At 55.6% G+C, this 10,000-nt stretch overlaps 1 pseudogene; it reads right to left on the reverse strand.

The window, feature by feature from the left end:
* The window catches only part of LOC124015125, a 413,427-nt pseudogene that overhangs the window by 177,622 nt on the left and 225,805 nt on the right, over positions 1–10,000 (reverse strand).

A 10,000-nucleotide genomic window follows, 5' to 3' on the forward strand; every position in this document is an offset into this window, starting at 1 on the left:
CTATCAGTCATCATCTGCCAGATGTCCCAGCCACCTCTGTCCACTAGCTAACACACCGTCCAGACTGTACAGTAGCTACAATTGTGGACCAAAAGGCACCATATTCCATGTTTAGTACACTACTTGTGACTAGGGTGACCATTTAGGACACAACCTACATCTCTTTTAGGATAGAATGGTGTGATCCCTGGTATTATTAGTGTAGAGAGAAGGAGCATGTAGGAGATGGACAACTGAGTGGTCACAGGCAAAGCTAGGCTAGTGGGAGGGGGGAGTGGTCACAGGCAAAGCTAGGCTAGTGGGAGGGGGGAGTGGTCACAGGCAAAGCTAGGCTAGTGGGAGGGGGAGTGGTCACAGGCAAAGCTAGGCTAGTGGGAGGGGGAGTGGTCACAGGCAAAGCTAGGCTAGTGGGAGGGGGAGTGGTCACAGGCAAAGCTAGGCTAGTGGGAGGGGAGTGGTCACAGGCAAAGCTAGGCTAGTGGGAGGGAAAGTGGTCACAGGCAAAGCTAGGCTAGTGGGGGGGAGTGGTCACAGGCAAAGCTAGGCTAGTGGGAGGGGGTGTGGTCACAGGCAAAGCTAGGCTAGTGGGAGGGGGAGTGGTCACAGGCTAAGCTAGGCTAGTGGGAGGGGGAGTGGTCACAGGCAAAGCTAGGCTAGTGGGGGGAGGGGGAGTGGTCACAGGCAAAGCTAGGCTAGTGGGTGGGTGGAGGGGGAGTGGTCACAGGCAAAGCTAGGCTAGTGGGTGGGTGGAGGGGGAGTGGTCACAGGCAAAGCTAGGCTAGTGGGGGGAGGGGAGTGGTCACAGGCAAAGCTAGGCTAGTGGGAGGGGGAGTGGTCACAGGCAAAGCTAGGCTAGTGGGTGGGTGGAGGGGGAGTGGTCACAGGCAAAGCTAGGCTAGTGGGGGGGAGTGGTCACAGGCAAAGCTAGGCTAGTGGGGGGGTCACAGGCAAAGCTAGGCTAGTGGGAGGGGAGGGAAAGCGGTGTAGGGGCTCGTGGGGGAGAAGCGGTGTAGGGGCCCGTGGGGGAGAAGCGGTGTAGGGGCCCGTGGGGGAGAAGCGGTGTAGGGGCCCGTGGGGGAGAAGCGGTATAGAGACCAGAGAGAATATGCCATTCTGATATAGTACTGTTTGCACAACAGCCTCTGAGTATGCTTTCCAGACACTACAACCATGGCAAAGACTCTGCCGTTAAGATAAAGGTTTGTGTGTGTACATGTGCGTGTCATCTTTAACCACATTGAGTGTATTTCTATACGTACTGTTTAGTCACATTTCCTCTTACTAAGCTTTGTCCTTGAATTGTTGTCAGTTCTCCTTTATAATACCAACAAGTCTGTCTTTGAGGAGAGAAAAGTCTGGGACTCCTCTGAGCTGGCTTCTTTATTTTACATACTCATGTCCTAGCTTCCCTTGGGTGTGTGTGTGTGGGGGGGGGGCACTGTCAGCGGTTTAGACCATTGGGAAGAGATGGCTGGATAGGGGGATAGATGAGGAGAGGCGTGTGCTATTGTCATACATGCTGTAAAAGTCTGTCGCTCTGTCCTTCCCCTCCTCCCTCTTTCCCTTGCCTTTCTTAATGGGAGTGAGAGATGAGCCAGCATGTCAGTGCTGTAAACTGGGTAACAAGCTCTGTGGCCGTGTCAGCCCGCCACAGCTAAAGACGAGAAGCCGGCCATAAGATTGATGTCCACTGCTCCACTCTGCCCTGCAGCAGGAAGAAGAGGGGGAGGAGGAAGATGGGGGGGATGGGGAGAGGGGAAAGGAAGATGGGGATGAGGGGAAAGGAAGATGGAGGAGGAGGAAAGGAAGATGGAGGAGGAGGAAAGGAAGATGGAGGAGGAGGAAAGGAGATGGATGGAGGAGGAGGACAGGAAGATGGGGAGGAGAATGAAGTAAGGAAGATGGGGGGCGGAAGATGGGGAGGAGGAAGAAAGGAAGATGTGGGGGGAGGAGGAAGAAAGGAAGATGTGGGGGGAGGAGGAAGAAAGGAAGATGTGGGGGGGAGGAGGAAAAAGGAAGATGTGGGGGGAGGAGGAAGAAAGGAAGATGTGGGAGGAGGAGGAGAAAAGGAAGATGTAGGAGGAGGAAAGGAAGATGGGTAGGAGGAGGAAAGGAAGATGGGTAGGAGGAGGAAAGGAAGATGGGTAGGAGGAGGAAAGGAAGATGGGTGGGAGGAGGAAAGGAAGATGGGAGGGAGGAGGAAAGGAAGATGGGGAGGAGGAGGAAAGGAAGATGGGGAGGAGGAGGAAAGGAAGATGGGGAGGAGGAGGAAAGGAAGATGGGGAGGAGGAGGAAAGGAAGATGGGGGGAGGAGGAAAGGAAGATGGGGAGGAGGAGGAAAGGAAGATGGGGAGGAGGAGGAAAGGAAGATGGGGGGAGGAGGAAAGGAAGATGGGGGGAGGAGGAAAGGAAGATGGGGAGGAGGGGGAAAGGAAGATGGGGAGGAGGAGGAAAGGAAGATGGGGGGAGGTGAAAAGGAAGATGGGGGAGGTGAAAAGGAAGATGGGGGAGGTGAAAGGAAGATGGGGGAGGCGAAAAGGAAGATGGGGGAGGCGAAAAGGAAGATGGGGGAGGAGGAAAGGAAGATGGGGGAGGAGGAGAAAAAAGAAAGATGGGGGAGGAGGAAAGGAAGATGGGGGGAGGAGGAAAGGAAGATGGGGGTGGAGGAGGAGAAAGGGAAGATGGGGGAAAGGAAGATGGGGGGAAAGGAAGATGGGGGAAAGGAAGATGGGGGGAAAGGAAGATGGGGGGAAAGGAAGATGGGGGGAAAGGAAGATGGGGGGAAAGGAAGATGGGGGGGAAAGGAAGATGGGGGAGGAAAGGAAGATGGGGGAGGAAAGGAAGATGGGGGAGGAGGAGAAGGAAAGGAAGATGGGGGGGGAGGAGGATGAAGGTAGGAAGATGGGGGCGGGGGAGGAGGAGAAGGAAAGGAAGATGGGAGGAGGAGAAGGAAAGGAAGATGGGGGAGGAGAAGGAAAGGAAGATGGGAGGAAGGAGGAGGAAAGGAATATATGGGGGGATGAAAGGAAGATGGGAGGAGGAGGAGGAGGAGAAGGAAAGGAAGATGGTGGGGAGGAAAGGAAGATGGGGGGAGATGGGGGGGAAAAAGATGGGGGGGGAGGAAAGGATGATGGGGGCGGAGGAGGAAATGGGGGGGCGCTGTCAGCGGTTTAGACCATTGGGAAGAGAGAGAGGGATAGATGAGGAGAGGTGTGTGCTATTGTCATACATGCTGTAAAAGTCTGTCGCTCTGTCCTTCCTTCCCCTCCTCCCTCTCCCTCTTTCCCATGCCTCTCTTAATGGGAGTGAGAGATGAGCCAGCAGGTCAGTGCTGTAAACTGGGTAACAAGCTCTGTGGCCGTGTCAGCCCGCCACAGCTAAAGACGAGAAGCCGGCCATAAGATTGATGTCCACTGCTCCACTCTGCCCTGCGGCAGGAAGAAGAGGGGGAGGAGGAAGATGGGGGGAGGAAGATGATGGGGGAGGGGGGAGATGGGGGGAGGGGAAAGGAAGATGAGGCGGAGGGGAAAGGAAGAGGGGGGAGGGGGAAAGGAAGATGGGGGGAGGAGGAAAGGAAGATGGGGGAGGAGGAAAGGAAGATGGGGGAGGAGGAAAGGAAGATGGGGGAGGAGGAAAGGAAGATGGGGGAGGAGGAAAGGAAGATGGGGATGGGGGAGGAGGAAAGGAAGATGGGGATGGGGGAGGAGGAAAGGAAGATGGGGAGGAGGAGGAGGAAAGGAAGATGGAAGGGGGAGATGGGGGGGAGGAGGAGGAAGAAAGGAAGATGGGGGAGGAGGAGGAGAAGAGGAAGATGGGTAGGAGGAGGAAAGGAAGATGGGGGGAAGATGGGGGAGGGGGGGAAGATGGGGGGAGGAAAGGAAGAAGGGGGAGGCGAAAAGGAAGATGGGGGGGAGGAGGAGGAGGAAAGGAAGATGGGGGAGGAGGAGAAGAAAAGGAAGATGGGGGAGGAGGAGGAAAGGTAAATGAAGATGGGGGGAGGAGGAGGAGAAAGGGAAGATGGGGGAGAAAGGGAAGATGGGGGGAAAGGAAGATGGGGGGAGGAGGAAAGGAAGATGGGGGGGGGGAGGAGGAGGAGAAAGGGAAGATGGGGGGAGGAAAGGAAGATGGGGGGAGGAAAGGAAGATGGGGAGGAGGAAAGGAAGATGGGGGTAGGAGGAGAAGGAAAGGTAGATGGGAGGAAGGAGGAGTAAAGGAATATGGGGGGGGGGAAGGAAGATGGGGGGAGGGAAAGGAAGATGGGGGGAGGAAGATGGGGAGGAGGATGAAGGTAGGAAGATGGGGGGAGGAGAAGGAAAGGAAGATGGGAGGATGGGAGGAAGAAAGGAATATATGGGGGGATGAAAGGAAGATGGGGGAGGAGGATGAAGGTAGGAAGATGGGGGAGGAGGAGAAGGAAAGGAAGATGGGAGGAGGAAAGGAATATATGGGGGGATGAAAGGAAGATGGGGGGAGGAGGAGGAGAAGGAAAGGAAGATGGTGGGGAGGAAAGGAAGATGGGGGGAGGAGGAGAAGGAAAGGAAGATGGTGGGGAGGAAAGGAAGATGGGGGGAGGAGGAGAAGGAAAGGAAGATGGTGGGGAGGAAAGGAAGATGGGGGGGGAGGAGGAGAAGGAAAGGAAGATGGGGGGAGGGAGGAGGAAAGGAAGATGGTAGGGAGGAAAGGAAGATGGGGGGGAGAAGGAAAGGAAGATGGGGGGAGAAAGGAAGATGGGGGGGGGGGAGAAGGAAAGGAAGATGGGGGAGGAGGAGGAAAGGAAGATGGGGGAGAAAGGGGGGGGCGGAGGAGGAAAGGAAGATGGGGAGGAGGAGAAGAAAAGGAAGATGGGGAGGAGGAGGAAAGAAAGATGGGGGAGAAAGGAATATGGGGGAGGGCGTAGGTGGAAAGGAAGATGGGGAGGAGGAGGAGGAAAGGAAGATGGGGGGAGGAAGAAAGGAAGATGGGGGGGGGGGGATGGATGGAGAGGAGGAAAGGAAGATGGAGGGGAGGAGAGGGGGGGCAAGACAAGACGGGCGGAGGGAAGCAGTTGTGAAAGTGAAGGCTTAGAATGGACTTGTTCCAGACAGCATTGTAAACCATGACCATGACTAACTAAAATGGCAAAGCCTGGAGATGGATTATAAAGGAGCTGCACACAATGTGTTCACATGCATACATTCAGCATGTCCACTAATATCCTAACACATGGCTGATATTTTCTATTGATACAGTATACTGTTGTACAACACTGTCTGTACACTCACAAATCAATGTATACAAGGTCATATCATATTCCTGTGGTCTATTTCTGTACAGTATGTAACGGGCTTCACTGTACTACTGAGCGTGTTGTTTCCTCTCCCACAACATGCTTGATCTCGTGCTCCCTGCCACGCCAACACGTCTTCCTCGCCGCCATGCTTGACAACGTACTCACCACTGAAAAATATCTCATGCAATGGCACCATTGGCTCCTTTTCAAGCTGTGGGTGACTATCCTGTACGATCTGACTCCGTTACACACTACAACACGTATGATAAGTCTTCTACTCCGTGGGTGACTATCCTGTACGATCTGACTCCGTTACACACTACAACACGTATGATAAGTCTTCTACTCCGTGGGTGACTATCCTGTACGATCTGACTCCGTTACACACTACAACACGTATGATAAGTCTTCTACTCCATGACCCATCCCTCTCCTGTGACAAGTGAAAAAGACTGAGGCCTCAGGGGAGAGATGGAAGAGGAGACGGATGTGGATAATAGCTAGATAGATGAAGGGAGATGATCAGGTGACAGAGATGGGACAGGACAGTGAGAGAAGGAAAACGAGACAGAAAAGGAATTGATCCTCTTGTACAGATCTGTCTGGTTTATTGACGGATCTTGACTAAATAAATCACAAAACTTTGTTTCGACAACAAACATATGACTTTTTCCCGGTGTGTCTGTTTAGTTTTGTGTAAAAAGCAGGTGTTGGTCTGATTCCTCCGTAGTGTTCTGAGAGGATAGTCTGTAGCACACAGAGGCCAGACAGACACGTTCTCCCCCAGATATGTGAAATGAACCGGCTGCTCACAACGGATGGAGAAATTAGAGCAGGGAACGAATTAGACCAGGGAGCTGAGAGCACACTAACACATAAACATACACACACGCACACACTCATATATAAACTGCTAATTACTTTGTGAGCTCCAATCTGTGGTGTGATGGAGCAGGAGCAATATTGTGCTATTGTGGGTGTTTGCCTGGCTCATAACAACAGACCAGTGAGGGGGAGACAAGCTCATATATTAAGATAACCCTGAAATGGAATTGTATTTCCCTGGCGGTTCAAACGACTTCTGTGGTTGTGAACTGATAGTGGATGAGATTTGGCTTTAATGAAGCAAGACTTATTGTGCACAATGCTGCAGAGGTAGGTAGGTGGGGGGGGGTGTTTGTGACTAGGTGCCCTGTTACCAGTATGTTTTTGTGTTGCCACAGAGGACACTTTATTGCTATTATTCAAGCAAGGTTGAAGTGTGTGTCTGAGCGCGGAGAATCATTTGGCTTGAAATAATCAAATGAAAGAGTTTTATTCCGTGAGTGTCGGGCTCATCCCTGGCTTAATCTTTCTCTATCCCCAAAGATTCATGTGTGTGTGTGTTAATGTGTGTTGTGTGTGTGTGTGTGTGTGTGTGTGTGTGTGTGTGTGTGTGTGTGTGTGTGTGTGTGTGTGTGTGTGTGTGTGTGTGTGTGTGTGTGTGTGTGTGTGTTTATACCCACTGTTGTGGCAGTGTCACATTCGTCTATTTATTAAAATGTTCCCTCCTGGCCTGGCCCGTCCCTAATGAGACCTGTGGAGCAGATGAGTGATGGAGCTGAACTCTGCCTGGGACGACGACAACACACCTCTAGGAGAGGCAGGAAGGGGGAGAGCAAGGCAGGAAGGGGGAGAGCAGGAGTGAGGAAAGGGAGCTGGTAGAAGGAAGGAGAGAGAAATGGTGAGGAGAAAGGGGTAGAGGGAGGGTATGTGACCGATAGAGATGCACTGTTGGTTAAGACAAGGAGAAGAGGTAGGAGAGGGAAGGAGCTGAAAGACAAGAGGAGTAGATGATGAGATAGACAGAGAGAGGCGGTAGAGGATGAGCGCAGGAGAGAGGCGGTAGAGGATGAGAGGCGGTAGAGGATGAGCGCCGGAGAGAGGCGGTAGAGGATGAGCGCCGGAGAGAGGCGGTAGAGGATGAGCGCCGGAGAGAGGCGGTAGAGGATGAGCGCAGGAGAGAGGCGGTAGAGGATGAGCGCAGGAGAGGCGGTAGAGGATGAGAGGCGGTAGAGGATGAGCGCCAGGAGAGAGGCGGTAGAGGATGAGCGCCGGAGAGAGGCGGTAGAGGATGAGCGCCGGAGAGAGGCGGTAGAGGATGAGCGCAGGAGAGAGGCGGTAGAGGATGAGCGCCGGAGAGAGGCGGTAGAGGATGAGCGCCGGAGAGAGGCGGTAGAGGATGAGCGCCGGAGAGAGGCGGTAGAGGATGAGCGCCGGAGAGAGGCGGTAGAGGATGAGCGCCGGAGAGAGGCGGTAGAGGATGAGCGCCGGAGAGAGGCGGTAGAGGATGAGCGCAGGAGAGAGGCGGTAGAGGATGAGCGGCGGTAGAGGATGAGCGCCGGAGAGAGGCGGTAGAGGATGAGCGCCGGAGAGAGGCGGTAGAGGATGAGTGCAGGAGAGAGGCGGTAGAGGATGAGTGCAGGAGAGGCGGTAGAGGATGAGCGCAGGAGAGAGGCGGTAGAGGATGAGCGCAGGGAGAGAGGCGGTAGAGGATGAGCGTAGGAGAGAGGCGGTAGAGGATGAGCGCCGGAGAGAGGCGGTAGAGGATGAGCGCCGGAGAGAGGCGGTAGAGGATGAGCGGCGGTAGAGGATGAGCGCCGGAGAGAGGCGGTAGAGGATGAGCGCCGGAGAGAGGCGGTAGAGCATGAGCGCAGGAGAGAGGCGGTAGAGGATGAGCGCAGGAGAGAGGCGGTAGAGGATGAGCGCAGGAGAGAGGCGGTAGAGGATGAGAGGCGGTAGAGGATGAGCGCCGGAGAGAGGCGGTAGAGGATGAGCGCCGGAGAGAGGCGGTAGAGGATGAGCGCCGGAGAGAGGCGGTAGAGGATGAGCGCCGGAGAGAGGCGGTAGAGGATGAGCGCCGGAGAGAGGCGGTAGAGGATGAGCGCCGGAGAGAGGCGGTAGAGGATGAGCGCCGGAGAGGCGGTAGAGGATGAGAGGCGGTAGAGAATGAGAGGTGGTAGAGGATGAGCGCCGGAGAGAGGCGGTAGAGGATGAGAGGCGGTAGAGGATGAGCGCAGGAGAGGATAGAGGATGAGAGGCGGTAGAGGATGAGCGCCGGAGAGAGGCGGTAGAGGATGAGAGGCGGTAGAGTATGAGCGCCGGAGAGAGGCGGTAGATGATGAGCGCCGGAGAGAGGCGGTAGATGGAGAGAGGCGGTAGATGATGAGCGCCGGAGAGAGGCGGTAGAGGATGAGAGGCGGTAGAGAATGAGAGGTGGTAGAGGATGAGCGCCGGAGAGAGGCGGTAGAGGATGAGAGGCGGTAGAGGATGAGCGCAGGAGAGAGGCGGTAGAGGATGAGAGGCGGTAGAGGATGAGCGCCGGAGAGAGGCGGTAGAGGATGAGAGGCGGTAGAGTATGAGCGCCGGAGAGAGGCGGTAGAGTATGAGCGCCGGAGAGAGGCGGTAGATGATGAGCGCCGGAGAGAGGCGGTAGATGGAGAGAGGCGGTAGATGATGAGCGCCGGAGAGAGGCGGTAGAGGATGAGCGCCGGAGAGAGGCGGTAGAGGATGAGCGCCGGAGAGAGGCGGTAGAGGATGAGCGCCGGAGAGAGGCGGTAGAGGATGAGCGCCGGAGAGAGGCGGTAGATGGAGAGAGGCGGTAGAGGATGAGCGCAGGAGAGAGGCGGTAGAGGATGAGCAGCGGAGAGAGGCGGTAGAGGATGAGCAGCGGAGAGAGGCGGTAGAGGATGAGCACCGGAGAGAGGCGGTAGAGGATGAGCACCGGAGAGAGGCAGTAGAGGATGAGCACCGGAGAGAGGCGGTAGAGGATGAGCACCGGAGAGAGGCGGTAGAGGATGAGCACCGGAGAGAGGCGGTAGAGGATGAGCACCGGAGAGAGGCGGTAGAGAATGAGAGGCGGTAGAGGATGAGCGGCGGTAGAGGATGAGAGTCGGTATAGGATGAGCGCCGGAGAGAGGCGGTAGAGGATGAGAGGCGGTAGAGGATGAGAGGCGGTAGAGGATGAGAGGCGGTAGAGGATGAGAGGCGGTAGAGGATGAGAGGCGGTAGAGGATGAGCGGCGGTAGAGGATGAGCGGCGGTAGAGGATGAGCGGCGGTAGAGGATGAGCGCCGGAGAGAGGCGGTTGAGGATGAGAGGCGGTAGAGGATGAGAGGCGGTAGAGGATGAGAGGCGGTAGAGGATGAGAGGCGGTAGAGGATGAGCGCCGGAGAGAGGCGGTAGAGGATGAGCGCCGGAGAGAGGCGGTAGAGGATGAGCGCCGGAGAGAGGCGGTAGAGGATGAGCGCCGGAGAGAGGCGGTAGAGGATGAGCGCCGGAGAGAGGCGATAGAGGATGAGCGCCGGAGAGAGGCGGTAGATGGAGAGAGGCGGTAGAGGATGAGCGCCGGAGAGAGGCGGTAGATGGAGAGAGGCGGTAGATGATGAGATTGTAGAGGATGAGCGCGGTAGTGAGAGGCGGAAAGAAAGATACTGCACAAGGACAGGCAGAGACGGGAGGGAAAAAGAGAGTGAGGGTGGGGAGGGAGGAGAGAGCACGCTAATACAGAGGGGAAGAAACCGAGATGGCGTGAGCTGGAGGGAAGGAGACAGACATTGTGTCATAATAGTGAGATTTTGAAGGACAGGGAGAGAGGGGGGTTGGCTTGTGAGGGGCCCGGTCCATTTGTTACCAACATGTGGGTAAATGAAAGGCTTCTCTCAGCCTCGTTAAGCTTGATGCACTGCCCCAG

Source organism: Oncorhynchus gorbuscha, linkage group LG26 (genome assembly GCF_021184085.1).
Source record: "Oncorhynchus gorbuscha isolate QuinsamMale2020 ecotype Even-year linkage group LG26, OgorEven_v1.0, whole genome shotgun sequence".
Lineage (NCBI taxonomy): Eukaryota > Metazoa > Chordata > Actinopteri > Salmoniformes > Salmonidae > Oncorhynchus > Oncorhynchus gorbuscha.